Source organism: Schistocerca gregaria, chromosome X (assembly GCF_023897955.1).
Source record: "Schistocerca gregaria isolate iqSchGreg1 chromosome X, iqSchGreg1.2, whole genome shotgun sequence".
Classification (NCBI taxonomy): Eukaryota; Metazoa; Arthropoda; class Insecta; order Orthoptera; family Acrididae; genus Schistocerca; species Schistocerca gregaria.
In genome coordinates this window covers 767,709,458-767,722,799 of record NC_064931.1, presented here as the reverse complement: position 1 = coordinate 767,722,799, position 13,342 = coordinate 767,709,458, and the positions used below count along the sequence as shown (strand labels likewise).

The following is a 13,342-nucleotide window of genomic DNA, read 5'->3' as shown; positions in this document are numbered from 1 at the left end:
ATGTAATAAACGATAATGAGATTCCTTCCTCACTTCATCGCTACCTCGGAGATGCTGCGTCCCACCGACTATAACAACACCTTCGAACTCATTTAAATCTTAATAACCTGCCATTGAAGCAGCAGTAACCGATCAAACAACTATTAAAGGATCGTTTTACCGATCTCCAGACTCGGAAGACATAGTTGCTGAACAGTTCTAAGAAACCTTGAGTCTCATTTCAAATATGTATCCCACTCATACATAGTCGGTGGCTACTGCAGTCTATCCTCGATATGCTGGAAAAATTATATATTTAAAGTCTTCGGCAGGCATAAAATATCATCCGCAATTTTAATGAATGCTTGCTCAAAAAATTATTTTGAACAATTAAGTCATGAGCACACTCGAAGCGTAAATGGTTGCGAAAGCATTCTTGACCTCTTAGCAACAAATCCTGGACAAATAAGGAGTATCATGACGAATACACGGATTAGCAACCACAAGGCAGTTGTTGCTAGGCTGAATACCGTAGGATTTACAACCATCAAGAAGAAACACGAAGTATATCTATTTAAAAAAGCTGATAAAAATGCTTTTAATGCCTTTTCAAGAGACAGTCTCCACTCCTTCCGTTCTGATCACGTAAGCGTAGAAAATATATGGAATCATTTGAAAGGGATAGTATCGACGGTAATTGATGGATTAAATTAATAAATTATGGTACTGATCCCCCATGGTACAGAAAACGGATCAGATCGCTGTCGCAGAAGCAACGAAGAAAGCATGCCAAATTTAAAAGAACGCAACATCCCCAAGATTGGCAAAGTTTTGCAGAAGTTCAAATATAGCGCGTGCTTAAAAGCGAGATGCTTTTAATAATTTCCACAATGAAACCCTGTCTTGAAATCTGGCAGAAAACGCAAAGAGATCCTGGTCATAAATAAAGCACACCAGTGGCAAGACGCAATCAGTACCTTCACTACGCGATAACAACAGTGAATTCACTGATGACAGTGCCACTAAAGCAGAGTTATTAAACACGGTTTTCCGAAACTCCTTCACCAAAGAAGATGAAATAAATATTGCTGAATTCCGACCAAGAACAAATGCCAAGATGAGAAACATAGAAGTAGATGTCCTCGGTGTAGCAAAGCAGCTTAAATCACTCAATAAAGTCAAGGCCTCCGGTCCAGATTGTACACCAGTCAGGTTCCTCTCAGAGTACTCTGATACAATAGCTCCATATTTAGCAATTGTATACAATTTCTCGCTCACAGAAATATCCGTACCTAAAGACTGGAATACTGTTCAAGTCACACCAATACACGAAAAGGGACGTAGAAGGAACCCGCTGAATTACAGGCCCATATCAGTAACGTCGATTTGCACTAGGGTTTTGGAACATATACTATGTTCGAACATTATGAAGTGCCTCGAAGAAAAGGATTTATTAACACATAGTTAGCACGGATTCGGAAAACATCGTTCTTGCGAAATACAACTGGCTCTTTATACTCATGAAGCATTTAGTGCTATCGACAGGGGATGTCAGATTGATTCCATAGATTTCCACAAGGTTTTCGACACCTCTCCTCACAAGCGTCTTCTAACCAAACTGCGTGCCTATGGAATATCGCCTCAGTCGTGCGACTGAATTCGTGGTTTCCTGTCAGAAAGCTCACAGTTCGTAGTAATAGCCGGAAAGTCATCGAGTAAAACAGAAGTAATATCCGGCGATCCCTAAGGAAGTGTTATAGGCCTCTATTGTTCCTTATCTGTATTAAAGACATAGGAGACAATCTGAGTAGCCCTCTTAGATTGTTTGCAGATGATGCTGTCATTTACCGTCTTGTAAAATCATCTGATGACCAAAACAATTGCAAAATGATTTCAATAAGATATCTGTATGGTGCGGAAAATGGCAATTGACCCTGAATAAAGAAAAGTGTGAAGTTACTCACACGAGTACTAAAAGAATTCCGCTAAATTTCGATTACGCCATAAGTCACACAAATCTAAAGGCTGTAAGTTCAACTAAATACTTAGGGATTACAATTATAAATGACCTAATTTAGAACGATCACATAGATAATTCTATAGGTAGAGCAAACCAAAGACGGCGATTCATTGGCAGAACAATTAGGAAGTGCAACAGGTCTACTAAAGAGACTGCTTACACTACACTTGTCCGCCATATTCTGGAGTATTGCTGTGAGGTGTGGGATCTGCATGAGGTGGGACTGACGGATGACATCGAAAAAGTTCAAAGAAGGGCGGCTCGTTTTGTATTATCGCGAAATAGCTGAGATGGTGCCACAGACGTGATACGTGAATTGGAGTGGCAATCATTTTAAAAAAGGCGTTTTTCGTTGCGACGGGATCTTCTGATGAAAATTCAATCACCAGTTGTCTCCTCCGACTGCGGAAACGTTCTGTTGGCACCCAACTATATAGGGAGAAATGATCATCACGAGAAAATAAGAGAAATCAGGGATGACACAGTAACGTTTAATTGCTCGTCTTTCCCGCTCGCCGTTCGAGAGTAAAACGACAGAGAGACAGCTTGAAGGTGATACATTGAAGCCTCTGCCAGGCGCGTAATTTTGAATAACAGAGTAATCACGTAGATGTAGATGATAAGACCTGAAGGAATCATCTTCTTGCAAAAATACAGCTCTACGAGAAACGCACCACACAGTTACCTTTGCAGAATTAAGTTGTACCGGCTAATATGTGTGCAGTTTTTCCGTTCCCATATTCTGCAGTCCTGCGTATTGAAATATCCTTGGAGATCGAAATTGGTTTCTTCTTTCCACAGAATGTTCCATGGCCACTCATTGTCCACTTCCATGAGACAAATAAATTCGAGAGCGAATGTTTGTCTTGTTGGCAGGTCAGCAGGAAGCAACTGCTGAACATGGCTGATTTTGTATGCTTATCAATGCAGGATGGTTCGTGGGATTCTTTGCGCCGTGTTCCTGGGCATGTCCAACGTTCGGGCAGTTTCCCGTGCACTGCCTGTTTGCAATCCACCGTTCGACCCCCTCCTGCAATGCTGCGGCCACACCTTCGACAGACATTTTATCAAATGCCTTCCTCCCTTTACCACACTGCACTTCAAAAGAATCTATCTTTTAGAATTTTGTAGGCATTTGCCCCAGCCCCTTATTAGACATCGGAATAATGCCTTTTTTCGTACCCTCGAGTGCCGGGAACTTCTGTAGGGGTACAGGGGCACAGTCACTGTTCTTATAAAGGAGCTTTACCAGTGACAAACGATCCTTCATGGAGATAGTCATGTATGGCATTTCGGGCGCAAATTAAGGTACTGCCGTGTGTCACGTGTCTGTTGGTATGCAGATTCTGACACTTGCAGCGCCATCTGTTGGTCATATATTGGTTATTTTTTTATTCCATGCGGTTACCCTCTGCGTCAATAATAAGCTGTTCAAATTTGACGTCATTTCGAGCAGTGGTTCTCTTTCTACAGCATTTTGAAACTGGAACTCTAATATCTTTAATTATGGACTCTCTGTATATAGGCACTAAGTTATGTGCATCCGTCCTACGACTCTACTTGGAAAAGAGTAACGACCTGCGCTTTCTTCCAGTCGCTACGTACCCTTCATTACTTCAGCGACCTACGACAAACAGGTTCTAGAAGGGGAGTAAGTCTTTTCACATAATCTGTAGAGCCTTATAGGTATTTCATCCGGTCCAGTTGCCTTTCGACTGTTTGCAGGTTTTCATTGCTTTTGAGCACCACAATTGCTTATCTGAGTGTGTGCCATTTTCACATTCGTACCATGATTGAAAGAAGGAACCATATTACAATCTTCTGTGGTCAATCACTTCTGTAAGACCAAATTCAGGAATAGAGCCTTCTCTCTATCGCTTTGTCTTTCGGTGCCAGTATGATCACTGAACAACTGATTAGATAATTTATATCCGCTTGCTGGCTTTGTGCCGGCCGCAGTGGCCGTGCTGTTCTAGGCGCTACAGTCTGGAACCGGACGACCGCTACGGTCGCAGGTTCGAATCCTGCCTCGGGCATGGATGTGTGTGATGTCCTTAGGTTAGTTAGGTTTAATTAGGTCTACGTTCTGGGCGACTGATGACCTCAGAAGTTTAGTCGCATAGTGCTCAGAGCCATTTTTTGTTTTTACAGGCTTTGTCTTAGGATATCTAGTCCGACCTTTGGCAACATTTTCATGTAAAAATCATTGAATGCTTCTCGCATTGCTCTGTTGATGGTCATTTTCCCTTCATTCAGCTTCAGGTTTTGACTTCGCTTAAATCTGTGATTTGGTTTTCTTTGCTTTCGGTAGTAACTTTGCCATCTCTCAAAACCTGCTTCTGAAGGTATTTGTCTAAAGTATCTTGTACAGTGTGTCTGCGTTCTATAATGTTTGTTCAACATTTTCGTCCTCAGAGCTGAGTAGTTGATGTTGGCTATTTACATACTTTGCAGCTAGTATCCTTGCACTCTTCCTAAGCAAAAATATTATCCTACGTTTCTTAGAGTTCCTTGTAATACACGTGGTCATTGATGCTATCACAGCCTTATAATTACTGATTCCCTCTTAGATGTTAACTGACCCGAACAGTTTAGGTGTGTTAGTTGCTAGGACGTCTACGACGTGGCCCTCACGAATCGGTTCTGTAGCATCTGCTCTAAGTAATTTTTGAATAAAATGTGCAAAACAATCTTATAAGAATCCGTTCCTCTGGCACCAGTTTTACTGGCATCAGCCTTGAAATTTATAAATGGCAAATTGAAGTCCCATCCTATGACACTAGGATGATCAACAACGATTTATTCTATGTTGTCTCTGACGTACTCTTCCACTAGGTGGCTTATAAAAACATCAAATTACAACTATGGCTCACTTTTGATGCAGAGCTTTACCCAAATTACTTCACATTCAGAATGCGTAGTAAATTCGCTAGAGTTATTAGCGATAGTAAGTACGCAGCCACCGCTGGCGGCCATCCTATCTTTGCTATGTACATTCAAATCTGAATTTGGGATTTAGGTACTGTTCACTTCCGGATTCAGCCAATTTTCTGTTTTCCTAATACCATGTGGGCATCTCTACCTTCAATAAACGTGATTAATTCTGGAACCTTAATATGTATGCTCTTGCAGTTTAGTAATAACGTATCAACATTTTCTTTTTGTTAACTGTAATGCCGATAGCTCACCTTTGAGAATAACGTGGCTGAACTGTCTTCGATTTCGGTAAGCATTTCATTATTAACCTTTAGGAAGTGTTTCCAACCTAAGAAGCCCCCACGTGCAAGCGACGTAGTCTGTTCTATCATAAGAGCTGCTCCATTCGTTTAGTGAATTCCTGATCTAATTAGGTAGCGGAGAGCTAGAAATTCGCAGCCGAGATCGTCGCAGAACCGTCTGGGCCTTTCACTCGGCTCCATACCACAGGACCGCCATAGATTCTGGTTACCATGCTGCATATAGTTAACCATGTATACGCTCCGCTTGCGTTGCCAGCTGACTTCACCAATTCTGCAAATCTTCTAAAGGCACTGAACACAGGTTGAAAACCCAGGCGGCTAGCATCATTCGTGCGGATATGAGCCCCAATTTACAGCCGTTGTGCTCAGTACTTTCAGTAGCTACCTGTTGAGTATCCTCCAAATTCTGGAGATGAGAGTCCCGACAAGCGCACCTAATGAACACTGAACTTCTTCCTCGACCAGCCTGCTATATGACTCAGAGGCTGCCAAGCATTGGATCTCAGTATGACCGACATACCCACCCTCTATGAGTGTTCGGGCTTTGCAGGAAAATCGACCGCTGTCCCAATAAACGAGGCCTACCGTGCTGGCTCTGAATTGTTATGAACACTAGGCAGCTCCCTGTACATCTTTTTTCAGCGTGAGAGGACTGCCGTACGGCCAGATCCCGCTTTTGCCTTCCGCCAGCCGATACGTTAAACTCCCACTGCTGCCACTCAACCTCGAGTGACGACGAATTGTTCAAATAATGCACATCGTAAGAGATTACCATGTGATTTCGGCGGCACTAGATGTATTGCAACTTTCGCTACTCAAATTTGTGAACTTAAATGGGAATCTCTGGAAGGAAGACGATGCTCCTTTCGCGAGGCACTATTGCGGAAATTTAGAGAACTCGCATTTGAGACCGACTGCAGAACGATTCTACTGCCGCCAACGTACATTTAGTGTAAGGGTCACGAAGATAAGGTGAGAGATATTAGGGTCTCTCGCTCTGACTGAGAGTGGAAGAGGAAAGGAAGTGACTACCTATTACATCTACATGGATACTCTGCAAATCACATTTAAGTGCCTGGCAGAGGGTTCATTGAACCACCTTCACAATTCTCTATTATTTCAATGTCATATAGCGCCCTGAAAGAATGAACACCTGTTCTTTCCGTACGAGTTCTGATTTCCCTATTTTATCGTGGTGATCGTCCGCCCTATGTAGGTCGGTGTCAACAAAATATTTTCGAATTCGGAAGAGAAAGTTGGTGATTGGAATTTAGTGAGAAGATTCGGTAGCAACGAGAAACGCCTTTCTTTTAATGATTTCCAGCCCAAATCCTGTATCATTTCTGTGACACTCTCTCCCATATTTCGAGATAATACAAAACGTGCTGCCTTTCTTAGAACTTTTTCGATGTACTCCGTCAGTCCTATCTGGTAAGGATCCCACACTGCGCAGTCGCATTCTAAAAGAGGACGGACAAGCGTAGTGTAGGCAGTCTCCTTAGTAGGTCTGTTACATTTTCTAAGTGTCCTACCAATAAAACGCAGCCTTTGGTTAGCCTTCCCCACAACATTTTCTATGTTTTCTTTCCAATTTAATTTGTTCATAATTGTAATACCTAGGTATTTAGTTGAATTTACGGCTTTTAGATTGGACTGATTTATCGTGTAACCGAAGTTTAACGGATCCCTTTTAGCACTCATGTGAATGACCTCACACTTTTCATTATTTAGGGTCAACTGCCACTTTTCGCACCATTCAGATATTTTTTCTAAATCGTTTTGCAGTTTGTTTTGATTTTCTGATGACTTTATTAGTCCATAAACGACAGCGTCGTCTGCAAACAACCGAACAGGGATACTCAGATCGTCTCCGAAATTGTTTGTATAGATAAGGAACAGCAGAGGGCCTATAACACTACCTTGGGGAACGCCTGAAATCACTTCTGTTTTACTCAATGACTTTCCGTCAATTACTACGAACCGTGACCTCTCTGACAGGAAATCGCAAATCCAGTCACATAAATGAGACGATATTCCATAAGCACGCAATTTCACTACGAGCCGCTTGTGTGGTACAGTGTCAAAAGTCTTCCGGAAATCCAGGAATACGGAATCGATCTGAAATCTTTTGTCAATAGCCCTCAGCACTTCATGTGAATAAAGAGCTAGTTGTGTTTCACAGGAACGATATTTTCTAAACCCATGTTGACTGTGTGTCAATAGACGGTTTCCTTCGAGGTAATTCATAATGTTCGAACACAATATATGTTCTAAAATTCTGCTGCATATCGACGTTAACGATATGGGCCTGTTATTAGTGGATTACTTCTGCTACCTTTCTTGGTATAGCGGTACAAAGTACCCTCCGCCATTCACTGTACGGTGGCTTGCGGAGTATATGTGTAGATGTAGTAGATCGCCGTACCCTACGGCAGTAGCCTGAAGCCTGCCGATCGCAGCCAACACGTTTTCATACAGGACAGCAGACAATTCCCCTTGTAGTTGCACACAACAAATACCGCCCATATCCTTTTCCTACGACGTAAAAACTATATAAAACCACGAAAAAAATTACTTACCAGTCAGTCAATGAGTAACTAGGAAAGAACAAACAGACTACAACGGCGGCAGATTTGAAGTCAAGAAATTGATCCTAGCACTTACAGGTACAGGAAACTTTATGTCAAAGTTAAGTCACTAAACACTAACTATCGAAAAATACATTAAGCTTTACAACAAAATAAAAATACGAAATATTGATGTGTCTTCACTGTGTAGGAGACTCCGTCCGACTTTGGTCGGCCGCCGTTGCAATTCATTCTATTAGAGGCGACTTGGCGTGTCTGACGAGGAGAAGATGAAGGATAAGGACGACGCAGATATCTGAGTCGCGAGCGGAGCTAAGCCCCGACCAGATCAGGAATCGAACCTGGGCCCCGTAACCAGGAAGCTAGCAACGTTAACTAATAGACCACGAGCTATTGATACTCTTTCAAAAAATTAAATAGAGCTACTAGTAAAAGGTAAGTAAGCAGTTGCTGTTCACTTCTATACAGAAGCGCGTAAAAATGCCACTAAGCCAAGTGACGAAAACAAAATTCTAGAAAACCACTCAGAACAATACAGTGAAACCATCATGTATGCTGCAAAGAGTTTCAATCTTGCAATACAACGTTTCCGAGAAGTGAGAGAATGAACTTATATACTCTCTTTGGTGGAACAAAAGATCTCACACGCACCTACCTATGATGAAGCAAGTAATATTTTGTATGAAGTTGCAATTGGCTCGTGATGAACTGTATGTAATCTTACACTGAAAGGAGAGGTCACGACATTAGGATCACAGATTTACTTCAAACTTTGGACACCTTTCTTAGGCCATTAAAACAAAACAATGTCCAAGTAGTAAGTTACAGTAGTCTGGAAATTCGGAGAAAATCGCAAGAGAAGTTTTACGCGTCTATTATGTGGCTTACATATATTTGCGTAGGGGCTGGAAACTAGAGTTCACGGTATTCAAGCGAAACCATCGTTTTTAGCCGGCACGGTAGCTCAGCGTGTTCGGCCAGAGACCTGGCTGACCTTCTTAATAAAAAAAACTGATGGAAGTGATAAACAACGAACTTCAACGGATGTCATTTGTCATCCGCTACGACCAAATACAACAAACAAAATGCAAAAATAAAAAAAAGGTGTAAGCGTTCCAGCTTTGAAAGGCAAAGGTGTATGAGGCAACAGTTTGACTCACGCTCAGACGTTTTTCATCATTGGTCATATTATTTAATTTATATGACATTTCAGAGGTTATATAACGCATTAAGTTTTCATATCAAGTTTCAATTTAGGTTTTCCATGTCCGTATGACGAATTCCATGCAGCAACGTGGAATGTCGAGGGCACAGACGACGAGTAATAGCACATCACTCTCGTGGTCTGGCACATTGTGACTTAGTATATTACTGACTGTGAATAAAATCATTCGCATCATTATTTATCGTGGCTTGACTTGGGCTCCCGAAGCCTGTTCCTCGTCCCTGAAATTTAACTACAAATAGCAAATAGCCAAATAACATATGAAATTCACTAGACCGTCATGAAAATGTACGTGTTTTTCCAATTATATTACCTTTCAAATATCATATAAATTAAATAAAGTGACCAGTGATGAATAATATGCATGTTAAATAAAAAGAGCTAACGAGATTCGAACCGTCACTTTGTCCACGAGCTAACTGCAACGCGCGAATGCTAACCAGACGACCAGTATAATTTTATCAGTAGTTCCTTCGCACAGATATCAGTTTCATAACAGACGCGAAAAACTTCTCTTACGATTTTCTTGGAATTTCCAGAGTAGTGCACCTTACTACTACCACATTATGTTGTTTTAATGGCCTACTAAAGGAGTACAATGTAGGAAGTACATCCGTGATCCCAACATCGTGCCCTCCCATTGTTAGATAAGTTGCTGACATTGACGTACGTGGAAACTAATGTGCAGCTGACAGATGTCCATTAATGATTATGAAACACACTCAGAATGAAAAACAGCAGCAGTCTTACAAAAACGGAGACAGAAATCCAAGAGAATTAAAGGCGATTGTGGAGTGTGCATGGAACAAAGAGAACGTTCAGTGGCGAGTATTGATAAGAAAAAGTCTAAAACTGCCAAATCACGACTGTTCCAGTAAATGAAGCACTCTATATCTACTTTACACTCTACATCAACGTCTACATTTGTACTCGGCAAGCTACCTCACGGTGTGTGGTGGTGGGTGAATAACACTGTCAAACCAGATGTGGGCACGGATCAGTCGAACACGTTTCAAGGATACCAGAGGGCAATTTTTTGTATTACAAAAGTGCGAATATGTTTACCTCCTTTATAATTTCTGTAACGTTGTAAGCCAGCCGTGGTGGCCGAGCGGTTCTAGGCGCTTCAGCCCGGAACCACGTGGCTGCTACGGTCGCACGTTCGAATCCTGCCTCGGGCATGGATGTATATGATGTCCTTAGGTTTGTTAGGTTTAAGTAGTTCTAAGTCTAGGGGACGCCCGATGACCTTAGATGTCAAGTCCCATAGTGCTTAGAGCCATTTAAACCATTTTTTGTAACGTTGTAAACAAACTATTCTGATAATCTGTACACTAGGGTGTCTCTGGCTTTTCAAGCTTCTATAAGCTAGCAAAGTTCAGTTGCCCCCTCCCCCACGTCTCTTGTTGCAATCAACAACAAAAAATGACCCTTGAAGAATGTTAGCTCAGCGAAATAACTGGAAGACGACACTAACGACCATAAAGTTCTTTACTTTTCATTCGCAAAGTCACTTTTTTCATGTTAACTGATTCTCCGTCGCTTTTTGGTAAAAGAACATAATTATAGATAGACAATATTGTGCTTTTCATTTATACTAACTTATTTATTTTAATAAAATCATTACGATATCACACACTCAAGTGTTGGTTTCTAAAGTTATTTACTAGAAAATAATAGTAAAGAAAAGTAGTGCAAGTTTTCATATATTAGATTATATTGTTGTCAGTAGCATGTAATTTTCTACTGCTAATGTAGTAAGAGAAAACAGCGAATATGTGATGCGTGAATTACGTTATGTCATTTCTTGTATTATTATTATTTGACTTTAGCTGTTATTATTACAATTTGTTGGTAAATATATCTTATATACTATGTTTTATAGTGCTTGTGCTTCGTTTGGCGATTTGCAACCAAAGACAATGGTGTCTTTGATGGCTCACTTGTTGACTACATTTTGAATAAAAACAGCAGACGTAACATATCATCGCTGCGACGAGTTTTAAATGTCTTTATCTCTAAGACCTTAAAGTTTACAACGAAGGACAACTCAGCGTCTGTGATTCTCGTAGTCTGAATTGTGGAAAAGTAGGAGATCCTACGGGAATAACTGACCACTGACTTGATAAGTTATTCAAGCTCTATAACGGATGCAAAGGTTTAAAGAAACATTTAAATAGAACTGCAGAGTAAGAAACAAGAAGAAGAGACATTTTTGTGGAAGTACTTCGTGATAGGTCAAAAGATGCTTTAGGACAGTTGAAAAATGAAGTGGATAAGAATATTCTAAGACTTCAGGGCCAAAATGGAAACTCAAACACGATCGGTGTTGTTGTTTAAGAACCGAAACACAATAAAGCAAAAGCGCTGAAGGGCACCCCGAAACAAATTGACACGAGAAGAAGTGAATAAGAAGACACGAAATTACTTTTTTCCTGTAATCAGCTTGCTGAATCAAAACCAAGGATTCTGCATCATGTAGCGAAATTAGTATGATGGTGTCAACAATGAAGCGTTACCTGCCAATATTCAGAAAACACCGGCGCCAATAACTGCAGCAGCACCAAAAGTTCCAGCAATTCGTGCTACATTGCTCTGGTTTATTCCCTTTTTCCGATACCCGCAAATTGAAAGGAAATTTAAAAATTAATGGCTGTTGCAGAAGCTAGTAGCCGCTGCACTGAAAACCTGGTAATAAATCGTACCACTCAAGAGCTTGAAACAGAGAGAGAAAATCGAGGCATAGACACATAAGGCAGAAGAATTTATTGTTGTGGTATTGTACTAGTACAGAAAGCGGCTCTCAGCACTAACAGGTATTGCAAAGGTTAATACATTGCCAATAACACTAATTGTTCAGGGCAAAGAACCATCGCTGGTAGTCCCTTTAACTCAAACGCCTTTCGAAGAGGAGCAGCCAACAGCTTGGATACAACAGACAAAATTCAGATACACTAAATGGAAGCCCGTACACATCAAGAACAATAATTCAATTGTGACATATTATACTGTACATCCCTTGCCGTCATCACGTTTTTTAGTTAGTTTTGCGAAAATTGTTCGATTTACTTATGGTTGCAACTTCTGATGCACGCATGACGCATTTCAGAAGATTTAGAGAAAACTCAGTAATATGGTGTACATAACTGGTGGCAAGGAAACGTCTGATTACGTTCGCTCAACCATTCCAGAATTTCTCCGTTACCGAATTTTTCGATTCACTGATGGTTGCAACTTCTGATCCACACATGACGCATTTCAGAAGATTTAGAGAAAACCGTAAGAAACTCAAAAATATGGTGTATATAACTGGTGGCAAGGTAACGTCTGATTACGTTCGCTCTCCATTCCTGAATTTCTCCTTACAATATTTCCATCCAGAAACAAAAGCGAGATGATGTCCGAGACTATTTGGACGTATCGTTGGCACTTCCCGGTGGCATTATGAGGAACGGGATACTATTTCGTGTACCTGAGACCGGCAGTCATTAAAGTGGTCGACAAGGGCAATTCACGCAATCGAAGGATACCCATTTCAGTATCAGTTGCGGTTATGTCATGAGTAGAAGACCGCTTTAAAATGAATAAGTTAATTTTTTTCTCAGATTTAGGTAATAGCTCATCAGAAGCAATGAAAGTGTCATGATTTACTACTTGTGCGTCACCTGTTAAATTATGAAAATATTAATTCGTAATGCTGCAATGAAAAAAAATTTCCACTGTCTCTGGTATGTATTCCCAGAACGTGTCCCTCTATTGGTGTATGAGGAGGATGTTTCAACAGCAATTAAACCAAATACGTGCAAGTTATGTTGCTAGGAGGCGAAGAAGAGGAAGAAGGAAAACATCGATCGAAGTGGTAGATTCTGCTTCGCAGTACTTTCTACTTCCGTTGAAACACGGAGTTCATGTCTTTTTATTTTCTGGTACAAAAACTGTCGTAGGAAATTTTATATCAGCCCCTTCAATATGAAAGGACTTTTTGGTTGCGCAGCTGAAGTGTGAAAGTTCAGATAACATTGGCTGTGAACGACACTCTGGTGAAAAAGGAAACTGGGAAATAGTTTGTTTTACAGATAGTTGCTGGAACGTGTAAAAATCATCTACTACCAAGTGCTCTCTGGAGAAAACAATAATTTTTAATTTCTATTCCCTTATATCATGTATTGACTCCAGAGGAGTTATAGATAAATTCTCGTTTCTTTCATAGAAGTTGTAGCCATTATTAACAAAAAACTAATTTTAGTAAATATTCTGTATCTTTCAGCAATTATTGTAGAACATTTTGTTA

General features: G+C 40.7%; 1 protein-coding gene across 2 annotated transcripts in view; it reads right to left on the bottom strand.

Annotated features, from left to right (window-relative positions):
• The window catches only part of LOC126298405 (MAM domain-containing glycosylphosphatidylinositol anchor protein 1-like), a 1,040,893-nt gene that overhangs the window by 636,328 nt on the left and 391,223 nt on the right, over positions 1-13,342 (bottom strand). The gene's annotated exons all lie outside the window — the stretch shown is intronic.